Consider the following 17,842-nt stretch of genomic DNA (forward strand, 5'->3'; position numbering starts at 1 on the left):
ACTAGGTACATTAAGGAATAGATCCTTATGGTCATAGCTAAGAAAAATTATGTTAAAAGTTTTGGACAGGGAGGTAATATATTTTCAGTCCTAGCCATTAATTTTAGACAATATCTAATCTATAAAATGTAGAGAAGAAGCCTGTATTTGTACTCAGTTTTGCTGTAGACCTCTGCCCCTTTAGTAAAACCTAGAACTTCCAATAATATGAATGGATTTTGATACTGTACTTTAGTTTTAGATTTTATAGGGGCATCAAATTACCTCTCTTTGATTTGGCTTTCCCCTAAATGCTGAGTCTATGCCTAAGTGTCCACCAGAGGCCAGGCAGTGGGTTTCTCTTAAAATGTGACATGTCTAAAAGATGATAGCTGAGTTAATAACAATTTCAAGTTAGAAATGTCATAATAAGCATGTGTTTCCATTCATAAAGTATGTCTTGAACACACACAAACTATCTTTTGTCATCTGGTTCTGCCCCATTTCGAAATTATTCTCTGCTGTTAATTAGAAGTGACTACACTTTGATTAATCTCAAACATGTGTCACATATAAACGATGTGGAGAGCTGAATTCAATATTTTTCCACTTGGAGTATGCATAGTATTCATAGAAAGGAAACAAATATATTTTTTAAACCTATTGGCAATCTGATATTATCACACTAACAGGATATTATCACTGTAACATATTCTAGTTTATTTGAAGTATTAAGTTCACAGAAGAACCTAATTATAAGCATATTTTAGATTGCAAATGTAAAACTGAAGAAGACTTCTCTCTCATGTTGTTATGCTTCGAAAACTCTCATTCCTGGAATCTGTTTTTTCACCTTGAGAATTCACCTGATCTTGGTCCCTGTTTGGTTTTTTGTTTAACTCTTTTGACAACAGCTTCCCAATACCCGCAAACTCACAGTAGACAAATACACATGGATTTTGCTTAGAGAAAGCAAAGGTTCAATTAACAAGGGAAAAATGTATCTTTGGCTTAATTTGAATTATCATTATTATTATAGGATATATACTAAAACACTCATTTTTCAAAGTGCTAATTAAATTTCCATAAATGCACTAAGCCTTTAACCAGATTATAAAAGAAAAATTTTATGATAAAGTAGTTGTGATTTAAGAAACAATGATTCCAGTTAGGTTTTTCTGTTCAACTTTCTAACCAAAAATGGTTTTCTTTCTTATTACACAGCCTGCAGTAATAAGTGAAATATAATCCTAATTAATTTTTCCTACAGCTGTATATAAATCAATAGCTGCAACATCCCAAAGGAAACACACACTGCAGTCCCCCGGTTTTCTAATGAATGCAAATAGAATGACCTTTTTCTGACAACTATGAATATTGTGCCACAATTTTACCATTAAAATTGCTGCTATCAGCAATTCATACAGCAAACATGGAGACTACAATAGTTGTAAATAACTATTCATTATGGTAAGAAAGGAATGGAAAACACTAAGCCTAAGTTATGCAACTTTTAAGCCTCAGCCTGATTTTTATATTTCATTTTTTTGTTTGTTTGTTTTCCACATATGATCATAGCATTTATTTATACTTCTGACTCATTGTAGAATTTTTTAGTTTTTAAATTTTTTTTAAATTTAATTTTTATTTTATATCGGAATATAGTTGATTTACAATGCTGTATTAGTTTCAGGTGTACAACAAAGTGATTCAGTGACACATATATATATGTCCTTTCTTTTTCAGATTCCTTTCCCATATAGGTTATGACAGAATATTGAGTAGAGTTCCCTGTGTTATACAGTAGGTCCTTGTTGATTATCTATTTTATATACAGTAATGTGTATATGTTAATCATTTTGATATGGAAATTCTGTCTTACATATAACCAGTCATCACTTAAATTCTTTCTTCTCTATTCCAGAAGAAAATAAATTAATTCAATGTTTTATATCATTTAACTGAGAAGTTCAATATTGAAATATTTTTGCAAATGAAGTAAAATCTCTCAATAAATAATATTATAAAGCTCTAATTACTATATTCAGATTATTAGGAGACTGTGATTATATTCCACCAGAAATACCTCTGTGGAAAATCCTATTGGTGTCCTTACACTATCAAGACACAATACTATTCATGTAATGAGCATGAGATGAATTTAGAAGCTATGAAAACAGATAATGACGTAAGGATGACACCTATGGGAACCTGAGAAAAGGTAAGGAGTAATTCAATTGCATTTTTGTCCATTTTGACTGAAGAACCACTTTATTTCAAAATGCAATAAAATTGCATGTACTTATGCTAATGCATATTCACTTTCCCATGAAACTTCATTATAGCCATGAAGATGTCTCATTAAGTAGAAGTTAAACTCAGATTTTATAAGAAAAGTAGTTAAGTGTGTTAAACCTAATTCTGCTGATCATAGATCTATATACTGGAAACTCCTGTTGTTCACGAGAGTCAAGAATACAATTTGCCAATAGAATTCAAATACTCATGAAAAATAAGACTCCCCAATTTGCAACAAGTTTCAAAAAGGAACTCACAAGACTACTCCATTTCCACAAAATTCCAAAAATATTTCTTCCATCCCCTATTCTATGATTAATTTATATACCTCTGTACAGGACTGAAGACCACTATCACATAATTATTTGATATCCCAAATATGTATTAGTTTATGTAGACTATATTTATAAAGAGATATTAATTGTCTTTGGTAAGTAGTTGTACCACTGTTTTCATATAAAGCCAACTTACTAAACTTTTAAGTCGAGAGCTGTTTTACACCCCATTCAATTTCTTGAAACTGTTAAGAGAGCTTTTCTGTGAGTGTGGTTTGGCAATATCGGGCATAGATGGCATTTTTTAACTGTATTAAACTATCTCCACTTGATGACATCTGAGGATGTCTATACTCTCACACCTGTAATGCTTTCATGTTCAAAATGAGTCCCTGCTACATCTCACTCAATATTGATCTTTAAGGCATTTCTCCCAATCCTTTTCCCAGTGTGGTCACTGAACAGTATCAGAGTTCAATAGGAAGACCAGCTGCTCATCCACTTTTTGCTAAAGCAATTTGTATTATGGATTTATTTTAGCAGTCTACAGTGGCAGTTGTTGTTTTTACTATTTAAATGCTTTGATTATCTGACCTTGCTTACTTTATCTTTCTAAGTGCTATGTATGGACTTTAAAATTGATCAATAAGTGGGGATTCCTCTACAGGATTATGCTGAAATCAATCTCAATTCAGACTTTTTGTATCTTATGTTTATTACTAGATCCGTCTTAATTGCACTCATTTTGGTAAATAATTTTAAAACCTGTACTTGATTACAGAGGTTAAGCGCCTTCCAAGACCCACACACATTATAAAAATAACCTGTATTATTTATACATTATTTTATTCATTCTTTTAATATGAAGCAGGAAAGAATTAATTTCTAGATATTTTATTCAAATACCTTTGCATTATAAATAAAAGATCTATTCCATTAGAAGAAAAAATATAGTTACATACATATGTGAATACCTGAAAAATCTTGAAATACATTAATGTGCTATATTAATTGTGATAACTGTGGAACTTCAACAAGCACTGTCTGTATACATATTTTGCACATAAAAGTGTTTATAAGACTTTTCACAGAAAATTTTAACGCTCCCTGGAAGAAAAATCAAAGGAAATTCTCAATATTTGTATCTTTGAAAATCAATGGGAAACAAGCTATAAGCTTGTTGAATATTAAAGAAAAATTTTTCAGTTTCACATTCTCACTACTAAGAAGGGATGCTTTACTCATTTTTTTGGATTAAAAGAGAAGTAAATTAAAACCTTAAAATGCTTTGAATACTTCTTAACTCAAATCTATGAATTTTGTAACCAAAATTCCATATTAATTATTAATGATTTTGAATATAGATAAAATTCCTAAAATTAATTATGTAAGACATAAACATTAAGGAATATGAATTATATTGCATAACTATTAAAACTTGTGCTAAATTTTTGGTCTAATTTAATTATATTTCATGCCTCTGGATGTAGTCACATGAAGCTCCTGAATTTTATCTTTGGATCAATTTACTCTAACATTAGATTTTTCAAAGTCATAAATAAAAGAAATGCAGATGGGAGTTAAAAAAAAGGAATTGATATCATCTTTTTTTAATCCCATTTCCAAAGCCAATCTAATGTCTAAATATCTGTCATCAACTCTTACATAAAATTACAGTGAAATACTTTCTACATATGTAAATGAGAGTATAAAATCTGCAATTTGTTCCAGTGGCCAAAAATGTAAGCAGTAAAGAACTCGAGGTAAATAAACATATGATTATATACAGAAAATGTGCAATATTTTCACCTGTGCAAATACATGTTTTGCTTAAATAATTTTAAAAACTTTCACAGGACTAGGGAAATATCAAATATATCCAATAGGTATATATTCACATTTTCAGACTTTGAAATTATCGGCCAAAATGATTTAGTATTTAACAGCTTTCATTTCAGACTAAATTATAGCCTATTATTACAATAATTTTTCTTCTGCTGCTCACATTAAATAAGATGTAAATTATAAGTGAATAAAAACAAAGCCCTCACAAGATAATTCATCTTAATAAGTACATGTATGAAGTTAGGGTAGGAAAATTAAGATTCCTAAGCACAAAGAGAATGAGGAAGATAAGAAGTTTAATTACCAAATAGTTGTCATAATGATATTTCCAAAAACTGTTACAAAGAGTTTTGTTCCTTTCTACTGTTTGTGGTAGAATAGCACTTGAGAGAAATCATTTTCCAGAAAGTTTTGCATCTCTGTAGATCACAACCTTGGCAAGACATATCCATACTTTCATACTTTTTTCCTCAAGTGGGTAAATGTTAAGAGAGAAGAATCCAAGTTTCATGATGCAGCAACACAAAGCTGGGAAGTGAAAATTATGTTACAGTGGAGTCTTGAAAATATGACTGTAAAAGTTAATCAATAAAATGTCTATTCCTGTCTATTCACCGGAGGCCCCAGCTGCATAGCTTCACTCAATCGATACTACAAATTATTACGATTTCCAGGTTCCCACTGGACATTCAGAACAAATCTTTCAAGTGTAACAGGCTTATACTGAGTATAAGGTGTGTGTTCTCTACATTTAGTTCAAAAAGAGGAGGGGAAAAATAAAATCTAAACCCTAGTTGTTTTTTAATACTTCAGCTTTATGGAACCAGTAACTTACAGGTCACCTTTTAATGTTAAAAAATCTTCCTTTTGATTGCCAAATTTTTTGTATGATTCTTTTTTAACTGTTTCATATTTAGTTAAGAAATGACTTAACCTAGTAATAGATTTTGGTGATATAGGAACCTGGTTAATTCTGAATGACTATCCCAAAATAAATGAATGAAAGAAATAATCTTGAGTTAAATACTTATCAAAAAGTCACTTGGATACATTATCACTATTAGAGAGAGAAATGTGTGGGACCCTGATTGACAAATATTTCAAATTGTAGCAGATCCCTTAGAATATACATTCAAGTTATTGTTTTCATGACTTATTCCAATGCATTTAAAAAATCATGTTTGAGGTGTTCCATTTTTTCTATTTTTGTAAAATAAAAAAAATCATAATTTCAGAAATGAGTTTCTCTTCATTTTAATAAAAGTTTCAAATTTTTTTTTCTAGTGAGATTCTCTGCTCTCTGCAGCAATATTCTACTGTGACTGCAAATTCTAGAAACTACTCAAGACCTTAAATTTATGCTCCATACATTTTGTTCCTGAATCTTCTAGTCAAAATCCAAAGACTTTTCCAAATAAAGGGATAACTGGTTAAGGGAACTAACTATAATGCTTGCATGCCTTATGACACCTAACAGGGCCTTTCTTTCTTCTGACTGGTGAGAACTATGGTGTCTGGCACTGCCCCAAACCAGATCAATTGGTAAATTTGATCAATTCATGCCACCTGTCGATTGAGTGGGAAAAAAATCAAAATAAATAAACAGAATTTTTTGTTTGCTAGGCCAAAAAGGCTTTGATTTTTATTTGACATTTAAACAATAGTATATTTTTTCACGTATCATAGAGAATATATAGACACGTATATCTAGCATGTAGGCACATCCTGTGACAATGTATGTTGAGGCTATATTTGAAAAGAAAGATAAACCTGTTTCTCCTAAGAAACCATTACTGTTTTGATTATGATATTTATCAGTATCTTTAAAATTTAACAACATTTTCTTATGTCTTAATAATATTTCTAATTTACGACTTTTAAAATATTTAATTGCTAAAAACCATTGCAAATAGTTAGACTTCAAAAAAATACTGTTACAATTTTAAATACTCTCTGAGATGATATTTGTATACCTTGCCAGCAGTTTCACATTAAGAGAGGATATCATACTGAATTTCATGATCAAGCTGTGTTGGAAAATAAAATAGATAAATATAGATCAAGCATATAGAACTTAAGTTTGATTTTTATTGTAATTTAACTGGATGAATCAGTGTCTGGTGTATTTACTTATAAAATTCAAGATTGAAAACAGATCTTTTCATGCCAGTTTTCAGATCAAAAATGACATTTTTTTGTGGGTGTACAGAATAACGTGCCTTTATAGTAATGTTTAACTGTAGAAAAAATGTTGGCATTATTTTAATAACAATAAGAACATCAAAAACTGTCATTAGTTTTATATGTGTTCACAACCATTTTTATATATTTCATATTCTCTAAATATATCTTAAGCATATTATTACCCTAATATAATTTTGCTTTTTAAAAGACCATAATATTTATAACAATAGTACATTACTGTAGCCATTCCCAAAGAAACCTTGCCCAATATGCTTTTAATCCTTGGTACCAATTTCTACCCTTTAATATTTGTTAAATGTGGCTTTTTGTTGTCTGTGTTCTGGCATCTGACTAAAGTTACATTAATGGCAAACAGCGTTTATCATAGTGTTTAATTTTATTTAGAAACACATAAAATGTCATCCGAGATTTTATAATTATTTTTAGTGTTTTGTCATATTAAATCATTGGATTAAAACAGAAATAAATTGCTCATGAATAAATTTCAAAAATTTTACCTTTATATTTTAATATGCTTTATAAACTATAAATCAAAAAAGAATTTTAATGTTTATCATATGTAATATTTTGAAATCCTCTTGATAGATATATCAAGATAAGCAGTAAGTAGTGTAAGTTTAGAATTTGACTTCCAAAGATCAGTTAATATCAAATACACATTTTAGTTTTGGCCTCAGGACTGTGTTCAAAGGTATGAGTGACGAGGGAAAGAAAACATTAGATGTGTATGCTTTATCTAACTGCAATTACTCAATTTAACCAAAGTTCAGTGAGTAAAGTGTAATTCTTGACAAATAGAGACAGAGAGAGGGACAGAGAGAGATTCATCTGGGCTATGCTACTTTCACAATTATTTTTAAAAACAGACTAACAAAATGAAGCAAAAGGCAGAGAAGATAGAATACTTAATTATCAGAACACTCAAAAAAAGAAACTAACGTTTATTTGAATAGTAAATGACAAAATCTGAGAACATTGCAGAGATATAATAATTACATAAAGATTTAGATGATAAAAACAGAAATTAAATACTAGGTGTTTCACTAAGAACAATTTTCATGAATGTTTCAAAACAGCATAGATTTTTATTACTTTTCGTCATAGTTCCTTACATGCCTCAATGGTCTGACCAAAAATTTTCTACTCTAAACGTCTCTCAATTTAATACTGTCTTGCTTAGAGCTGCTACTTTAACAAAAAGAAAGGCAACAAGAGCCATATGTAACCTTTGGACTCCAAAAGGAGAAAGATGAGAATGCCATTGGCAGATAGGTGCTACAGAAACACAGCGTATTCTTTGCCTTGAATCCTACCTTGAACATTTCTTGATAGTTAACAAGAAAGTTGACTGCCACGTCATTACTTAGAATCTGGAATAGGACAGTTACCGTTTTCAATATGTGCTGTTTCAGTTAAGAGATGTTGGAAATTTAAAGTTTATCTATTTTGGAACGAACGATGTATTGAACAAGCTAGTATATTTACACATAACCTTTTGCAAGACAGAGAGAATTAAATATTTAGCAGCTAAAGTCAAAAGGATTGACTTGATTTCAGTTTGTAAAGTAAAACTTTCTGAAATACTAAAAAACAACTCACTTGTAATCATTTTTTTCTTCTTCAGAAGCAATAATCCCTTCTGTCACTGTCTTCAGCTCTGCCTGGGGTTTTCTACTGTTCTGTTCTTGGCGAACTGTTTCTGCTATTTGCTCAGTTAGCTGCTCTTGAGTAGCTTTCAAGCTGGATTCCATTAGAAGAAGTTTTTCATCTTGACTGGCAAGTTCTTGGGCTGAAAGATAAAACAAGAACATTGCCTTTTAAAAAACCAAGCTAATGTGTTTTTTTTTTCTTTTGTTTTTGGTTTAAATTTTATGCAATGCAACTTTGAGGAAGATTTAAACAGATCATTCTTGTCCAAATACAAGCTCATGCATTCAGATTTTCAGATTCCTTTATTTAAAACACAAGTAAACAAACGTAGGTATGAAGAGATACAAGATGCGTGTCAGTAATCTCGAGTTTATAAAACATTTGAATTCAAAAATTAGATGTCTTAATCAGACAACAATTCCCTGAGCTTATTTGTGAGACTTCTGCTGCTACATAAGTGTATTATAAAAGAAGAACATTAATGTATACTATTCTTGTTCTTTCTTTAGCATAGGCCTCGGGTATATGTATGTATGTTCATATAGACAAAGACTGATACGTTATACATTATGCCAAAATGATGGCTCTCCACTGATTTATTTTCATGTATAATACTTATGAAATTTAAACACTTTTTCAAGGTCATCCAATAGATGGCAGTCTTTCATTAGACCAAAGCAGACTTAGGCAGTATGCTTCAAGCTCTCAAAAAATAAGTGATTTAAGACAAAGACATTTTTCCTTTGTTCTTTGTTGACCGTATTCCTAGAGATATATATCTGTATATTTTATTCGAGTATTTTCCAGTTTATAAAGTATTTATCTGTTTTTTTCTTTTCAAATTTCCTCAAAAACATATCATCAATTTTAAATGTTTTCAGGTTTTTTAATTTTATTTTTAATCACATGTTTGGGTATATATTTATATACATTGCTAAATAGTATCATTTTAGAGGTATTCTTAAATATAACTGGATATATAATTCATTGCATTAAAGATCATGATATTTTATGAAAATTAGTAATTTCATCTTGCAGTTCAAATTAAGAAAAAAAAAAAAAGAAATACTTTTAGTATCTCCAAATCAATATAAATAGAAATGGATAAGGTCATATTTTTTCAAGAAAAGCATCTTCCCTTTTACTGATTCTCATTTTATGTCCAAAAAATGGTGTTTATATTAAGCTTCAATAAAGTTGGAAACCAAGGTATTATTACAGTCTTACATCAGAGGTATCTTTTACAGCCAACCTCATAAAGAAGAAACTCTATATAAATATTCTGCATTTATCACTCATCTTTGAAGTTGAATGATGTCTCCCTTATAAATTAGGTCTAAGAATACCTGATTCTCAGTTTCTTATTTATAGATTTTGAGCAACTGAGTGCTTATATTTTAATAAATATATGCATACATGTTTGCTTTGTTTACTTGCAAGTATTCAAAATGACCAGTTTTGCCCCAGAAGAAATTACAGCATCTACTGTTTTTACAGCTTAAACCTGCTATATATTAACAGTTTAAATTTGTGCCTCAGGAAACCACAGAGCTAACGCAAACAGCTAAATATTTAACAAGGAAGAATGCATCATCTAGAGCTCATCTTTATTAAATCTCAAATACATCGAAATCTCTCTGAACAAATGAGTTAAATGTTTAATAATTTCAACACATGTTCAAGTATGGGGAAAAAATCCAATAAAGATTACAAGTCCAATTTCAAAATTTTTTAAAAACCCTTCAAGGTTAAAAATATATAAAGGCACTTTAGCTTTCCCTGCTCTTGACCAATAAGAAAATGTAATCAAGTAAAAACAATCAATATTTTTATAGTGATATGTTTTTAGCATTGTTAATGTAGTTGCATAAGTAAAGTGCAATGTTTCATTTTATATGCCTTTTCACCTTCCACAGTATACATATTTCTTATGGAAAAAAAAAAAAAACCCTACACCAAAACTTTTTAAATAAGGAGAATTTTCAGACAGTGAAATTGAGAGGTTAACGGTCATTAAGTTAAAAGGACTTTGAGCAATCAGGCTATATACAAATGATTATGGATATAGGAATGTTTCAGGAAGTTTCTTGTTTGAAGAACCTACCTGTACCAATAGACTGACTTCAAGACTACTTGAGTAAACTTGTGGCACATATACAAAAAAGACCTTTTATCAACTATGTATGATGTGAATTTTCTACGAAGTTTGCCGTTTCAAAATGACTAAGAGATTTATGCCCCACAGTTCTCCTAAGAGTCTACTCTAATTCATTATATGCTGGTTAAAAAGGGGTAAATTATTTTAAGTTTACCTATGCCTTGGACTTGAGCCGGAGTTGATCCCAAGCCAGAGGCGCTCGCAGCTGCATGCTTTATTTACAATCCCTTTGTCAGACTTACAACTGCCCCAGGCTATAACATAGTGTACCTAATGTTCAAACTGGCAGGTAATCTTATGTCAAACATACTTCTTTGATTTAAAGTGATCAATAGATTCTTGTAAAGAGGTAATTTCTCTGATGTTTCCACCTTGCCTTTTTTACAGGTGATTCACACAAGAGCCTGCTTATATGATGTACAAACAATAAACAGAAAGCTATAATCATGTTTTTTCAGATGTTTCCGGTGCACAACGATTTTGGATCGATACACTGTGTAATACAATTATCTGCAATGATCTGGTTGTATTGAAAAAGAATTTGCAGGAGACCTCTAGGGGGTTTTATCCAGAAACACGTATCTGGCAACGTTGTGAATAGTGGAAGGAAAAATTAAGGGGTTGACGATGGCTGTCTATTATGTACCCAGTGACTTCATTCAGATATTATTTCATAAAAGTATTACACCACAAACTTTAGTCAAACGATAGCTCACATGTAATAAAGATAATAATGCTCATAGCTTCATACTATTTATTTATGTGAAAAAAAAACTTAGCAAACATATAGACTTTTAACTATAGAGATTCAATGCTGTGTGAATATTATGTACCACAGATTATAAGCACAATTGATTACTTATTTAAGCTATGAGATAATAAATTATCTTATTTCTATCTTATCTAAGTTATGTAAATACTAGCGTCTGTGAAATACTTTGATATCTCTCCAACTACATTTTTCTTTTACTAGAATGTTAAGATTCTAGGCAGAATATCAATTTGAACTGTTTAAGAGCACTATAAAATATGCCCTTTATTTCAAGCTTCTTTTTTCCCAAATGAAGATTTGCAATATCAGGGAAAAAGCTAAGAAGAAAGTCTGTATCCAAAAGACATTACACAGTTTCTGCAAAGATCTCTGTGTGTGTAGACAACTCAGTTTTGTTTTTATGGCTCTCTGGAAGATGGTGACTCTTAGCAGCGTCTTCCTCAAAGCCTGAAAAGATCCATATTTTCTATTTTGAGCCTCTAATCATATACCTGGAACATGAAATTCTCTTTTGTCAGGCTGAACAGATTTCCATACTGGTGAAGCTCACAATTTGGGGTACACTTGTTTCTCTCACAAAGCCCTGCTCTATGCAGATTCGACAGGTCCCCACGTGGCTGCTGGAGACCTGCTCTGACGACTAGGAAGATTGCTCTTCCCAACGCTTCCCTCCCTGTAGATCCTGGGATTTTCTTTCAGTCTCCTGACCCCACTGTCTAGGCGCCTCCCCCTTACCCACTTTGACTTTGATGGCTTCCTGTGCCTGCAGGAGACCAGCTTCTGACTTTCTTAGAAAGTCCTATTTTTTTGCGTATTGCCTGTGAAGACAAAAAGCATTCCAATAGCGCCTTTTATGATGGACTTTTTATATTGCATCCTGCTATTTTGAGCTATAGGATACTGGAGATTATACAACCCCTCATTAGCAACTGGGTCAAGTATCCACATCTTTTCTAGGATCAAAACCTTAAAGGGACTTTCATTAAAAAAAAAAAAAAGTCAGTTGGAAGATTCACCCACCATTAGCCTAAATGAAGTGTTAATCAATACATAAAGGTTCCAAGACTAAAGAATACTATATCCCATGATTCTTAGGGAATTAAAAAGGAGACTTGTTAGATCAAAATGAATACTTTCTCTTTAAACTGTAAAGAAGAATTTAATGAATACAAAAAGTGTATTTAATCTCTTAGAGTTAACACCTATATGGCTCTTTCATCTAGCTCTAAAGCAAACTACACTAATGTGACACACAGGGAAATCCCCTCACCATAAAGATAATTATGATACCTTCCTAATGACTTCTCCACATCACTTAAACTAATTTGCTTTAGAAGAACACAATGTTTGTCACTTTCTTTTTCAATTTTATTATCTTTCTAACACACCAGGTCTCAGCTTTAAATTTGAGTGAGGAAAGACATAAAAAATAATCGAAGGCTAAAATGATAAACTAATGTGCTTCCTTAAAAGAAAATTCACCAAACTTTACCGGTGCTGTTTTCATATCCATCAATATGGTATTCCTGGCTGTTTTTTTTTATTGGCTCCCTGCCACACCTTGACACTCTATCATGCTCCATCATGCTTCTTTAATCTGAATATTTAGTGTTCTTTCATGTCTTAATTACAGCAAATTGCGGCAGAGTTGGCACCATTTCTTGAAATTAATCCCAGAGTACTTTGTTTCTGTCAAGCAGTCAAAGCCTTGGAGAATAATAGTAAATGTTATTGCAGATCTAAATTTAAATGACTGTCTATGTATTTAACTTAAGCCTTTAATTATTCGTGCCAAACTGTTTTTGGTTCAAATGTTAAACATTATTCATTGAGAATGTAGAATTACATTAGACAGCTAAAACCTGCAGACATGTTTGGCTATAATTTTAGCACAACAATTATCTATATTAACATATTTTCTCAGGTGTACAAAATTTAGTAAATGGCATGTGATATCTTCTTATGAATATGTATTTTAATGTTCCATTACTTCTGTCATTATTAATAAAAGGTATGGATTTAGGTCCATTTGATTCTAAATGGCTTTTCCCTAACCAATTGTTAAATTGTAAGCCCAACCCAAGAATGATTTGGTATTACTATTGCTAATAGTCTTTAAACAATTCAACATAATGAAGCACTTCAAAAGTTCTTACAAACCTAAGAGTTATATTGTTCTGTTTGTTTTCTATGGAAAATTTAAAAGTCTTAGAACTCTCAATGACCAATTTTTCCATGCCCTTATTCTGAGCAGGCTGTACAAATATCCAGAGTCAAAAAAAACAAAACAACAGCAACAAAAAACCTACGTTATAAAAGTTATAAAATAATATTAGCTTTAAAAGTACTAGGAAATAGAATTCATTATTCATGTTTTATGTATATATGTTTAAAGATTTAGAAATTGGAAAATTCTGGGATGTAGAGACTACATATTTGTTCATTAGATTTCAGATAATTGATTTTCACCCTAAATTTTAAAAAAGGCAACCTATTCTTAAGAATAATAAAAATTGCATACTTTGTAAAGTGAATATATTTTTTAGTGAACATAGTAGGACACTGTGTATTACAGTGGTACACTTAATGAACTCCCATCAAGAAATGAGCTCCAGGTAGATCAGGACTTTGTCCTATTATCTATCTGTGTGTTGCCAGCTTCTAGCCCAGAGTCCTATATTTAGCTCTCTATACAATAAGCGCTTAGTCAATTGAATTGGATAGATGGTGTTAATTTCACCTGTCAGACATGTGTCATTTTCCCCACTAGGAAAAATGTGTCGTTTGCTTTGCCTCTGAAATACAAAGTGAATAGGGAAGGATTTACAGTTACAGTTTTGGCAGATTTATCTTCAAGCCATCTACAGGCGTAAGTTAATAAATACTGCTTTTTTATTTAGTTTTAATATCTATCTAAATGAAGCTAGATGGTATTTCTATTACCAACACGAGGTATATATTGAATTTAGAGACAAATGAGAGAAAGATGGATTCACAAAATTTATGGTAAAATAGATATTTCTCAATAATTCAGAAAAAATGTACAAAGCGGTGTTTCCAGTTCCCTCTCCTTATCAATAGCAATGTGATTTTTAAACAGATATCTGTTTCCCCATGTCTCAGAATCTCAAGGGTGTAGCTGATCTTTCTAACTACAAAGTTTCCTGGCAGCTGTAAAGTCGCTTTCAAGCTGTGTTATCTGCTGTTCTAGCTGAGCAAGTTCCATTTTGTGTTTCTATTGGGTAGCTATTACATCCAAATGCAGTGACTGCAAGGTCTTTTCTAGCTTTCAATGACAAGCAGCTTTCTCCCCCCATATTGGGCAAGCATATTAGCTGTTTCAGCTTTTTCTTCCTCTGTGATCTACTCACATTCTTAAACTTTCATAGATGTTTGCATTGCATTTAAAAATCATGGTTAAAATGAGAAATTAATGTGCATGATACCAGATATATTCTGTTCATCATATTCTCTAAACATTATTATAGACCTACTTAGAAGAAAATAAACAAACATGTCTTTGTGTTAGTACAGCTAATGTAAATGTAGAAACTGAGGCATATAAAAATGAAACCAATTATCTCAGCCCTGGGGTAGTTTCGCCTATACTGTTTCGACATTTTAGGGAGTGAAGGAGCTATCATATTTTTACAACAAGTCTAAAAGCAGGACTTCTATACATTTGTTTTATATAATTGAGGTGGTTCTCTCATAAGAATTATTCTAATATGCTTAGTCAATATGATGTCTCATTTTTACAATTAATTACCAGATACTTATCTAAGTTAAAACTTTTATTGCATTTTATAAAAGCATTTTATATGAGTTTTCTTGTTTTGTCCTTATTGTAAGTTTGTAAAGTATTATCACTCCATTTTAGAAAGAAATGAACTTCAAATTCTTTCGTCTTTCTACTATACTATGCTATTATTTTTCCCGAGAGATTGGGTTTCATGATACCAATTAATGGGTTAATAAACTGATTTTTAAATAAAAATGTGTTTCTATTGCAATAATCATAATATAACATTGAGAATGATAACATTGTACTCAACGTAAATCACAAATCAGTACAAACCACGTATCTAAACGAAGTCATCTCTAAAATTTTGACATAATTTGAACTCTTTACCATCCACTTATTTTGTGGGATAATTACAATCCCCACTTAGCAATAGAAAATAAATCATCTCTCTCTTCCTTGTTTCTTAATGGGGCTGAATTTTTCCCACTTGCATCAAGAGACGGCAATTTTACATAGTGGAGGATTTCCTTGAAACCAGAAATGCAATTATTTTCAAAAGCCAGATAACACTGTTAGCTATTAAAATTTAGTTTGACCATATTGTGATTGGGATGTTGGTCAGAAGATAAGTAAAGATGGAAACGTGCCTAATAACAGAGAATAATTCGAAGAGTCCTGAAGAACTGGGATACTACCCTGAATTCAGTCAGCCCTGTGTTTCATAAAGTAGAATCAGGGAAACTAGTCTATAGGCAGTTAGCAAAAAGATTGTAAGGTGGAATACGAGAAGACACCAAAGATTATAAGTTAGAATCAAGAGATATTAGACTGTAGGCAATGAGTACCCAGTGTTGTCGTATGTATAGAGCAAAGTTAGTGTTTCCTCTAAATCTCATTTTACAAAGGGCCCTAACTGGAACCTACTCCTGTTTAATGTGTAATAAAATCAGAAAATTAGAATTTTGGCCAGTGTCATTATTAGGAGCTTAACTGATCATTTTAGATTGAGATTCAAAAATGAAATTCTGTAATTGCTACTCTATACAATGTACTAGAATTAGGCCATTATTTTATTGAGGGCAGGGATTATGTTATTAGTTTTTCATTCAGCAGCTCTTGCTCTGCACTGGCACATAGGAGTTGCTCACGAAGACCTGCTGGATTGAACTGAAGTCTTCAGCAGCAACAGTAAATATGATAGTGTGACATGTTAAATACACACCCAGTTCTTACATTGGGAGGACAATATCCCTAAAGAGACTGTATTATAAAAACTGATAAATTCACTAATTTGGAATTTTTTGTAATAAAAATGTGGCAATAAATGACTAATAGTTTCCAAAATTTGGAAAATGAATAGGTTAGGAGAGTAATGGCAGTTACAGTTGTAATCTATAATATTCTCTCATAAGCATACAGTGAATTTTGTGAAAATAAATGTCTAGTTCTGAGGAAGAATCAAGATAGTTGATCATATTTACCACAAAGAACATACAAGTCTTTTAAAAGCAAAATAAAAAATCTCATAGCCAGGCTTGTTTAAAGATTCAAAAGTGGTATTCTTTGTGTGTTTTCAAAAAAAAAAAAAAAACCCAGTATTTGTTATTTATATGCAGGTATGTGACTGTCAGCTAGAGCAGGACTAATTCTCCCTGGAATTTCTGTGTCAGTGTTTTTTTTATTATAATATAAGGTAGTCAAAATATTACATATGCCAACAGTTAATGTATCATCATGTTGAACTGGAATCCAGAACAGGGTTTCCAAGCACATTTCAATTTCCATCAAAACTTCACGACTTATTAGCATGTAAACTTAATTAAACCATTAAGCCTCCTTGAGTCCCAATTTGTTCACCTTAAAATGAGGATGTAATACCTATCTCTTAGAGATGCTGTTAAGATAAAAATATAATAATAATACACCTGTACATTTCAGACATCATAGGCACTTAGTAAAAAATCTATTAATATTATTATACTGAGTGATTTTTTTTACATTAAAAGTGTATTTAAATTTAAGAAAGTTTAAAAATTATTATAGAGGGACATCCCTGGTGGTCCAGTGGTTAAGGATCCGTCTTCCAATGCAGGGGGCACGGGTTCGATCCCCAGTTGGGGAATTAAGATCCCACATACTGCAGGGCAACTAAGCCCGCGTGCTGCAACTACAGAACCCACGAGCCACAACTACTGAGCCCGCGCACACCACAACTAGAGAGAAACCCGCACAATGCAATGAAGAGCCCACATATCGCAACAAAAGATCCTGTGTGCCGCAACTAAGACCCAACACAGCCAAAAATGAATAAATAAATATTTTTTAAAAAGTAGTATAGAGCCACCATGTATAAAAATTACTCTATTTTTTAATCTCATTGTTTCTGAAAAGTGACTTTCTCCTTATGTTCTTATACCAATACGTTTTTGAAAGATTTCCTCAGCAATCATGTGTTTGTCTCCTTAATATATTTTTTATAATATAAAATAAGTCTATTAAGGGAAGTCTATGGAATTTTTTAAAAACAATCTGCTGTTAGATTATTAAGGAATCAATCATAATTCAATAAAAAATTACCTTTGACAGAGTAATGTGCCATCATTATTTTTTACTTATTTTCAAATGGAAGACTCTGATGTTCTCTTTCTGAGAGTTGGAGGTTTAACCCCACATGATCTAATGTTAACGCCACATGATCTAATCTAGAGGTCAGAAGTTAAGGAATAGATATAGGCTAATAAAACCATCAGGTCAGAATTTGGTTGTCAAGTCAGATGTAACAACATAGAGGCCACTATAGTGTCTAGAAGAGAGAGAAAGAGATTCTATGTGAGTTTGTGAGTACAGCAGTGATGGGGTCCTGGAAGGAAAAGAATCTGGTTCAGTGAGAATGGGATTAAGACACCAAAAGTGCA

Source organism: Balaenoptera musculus, chromosome 17, assembly GCF_009873245.2.
Source record: "Balaenoptera musculus isolate JJ_BM4_2016_0621 chromosome 17, mBalMus1.pri.v3, whole genome shotgun sequence".
Taxonomy (NCBI): domain Eukaryota; kingdom Metazoa; phylum Chordata; class Mammalia; order Artiodactyla; family Balaenopteridae; genus Balaenoptera; species Balaenoptera musculus.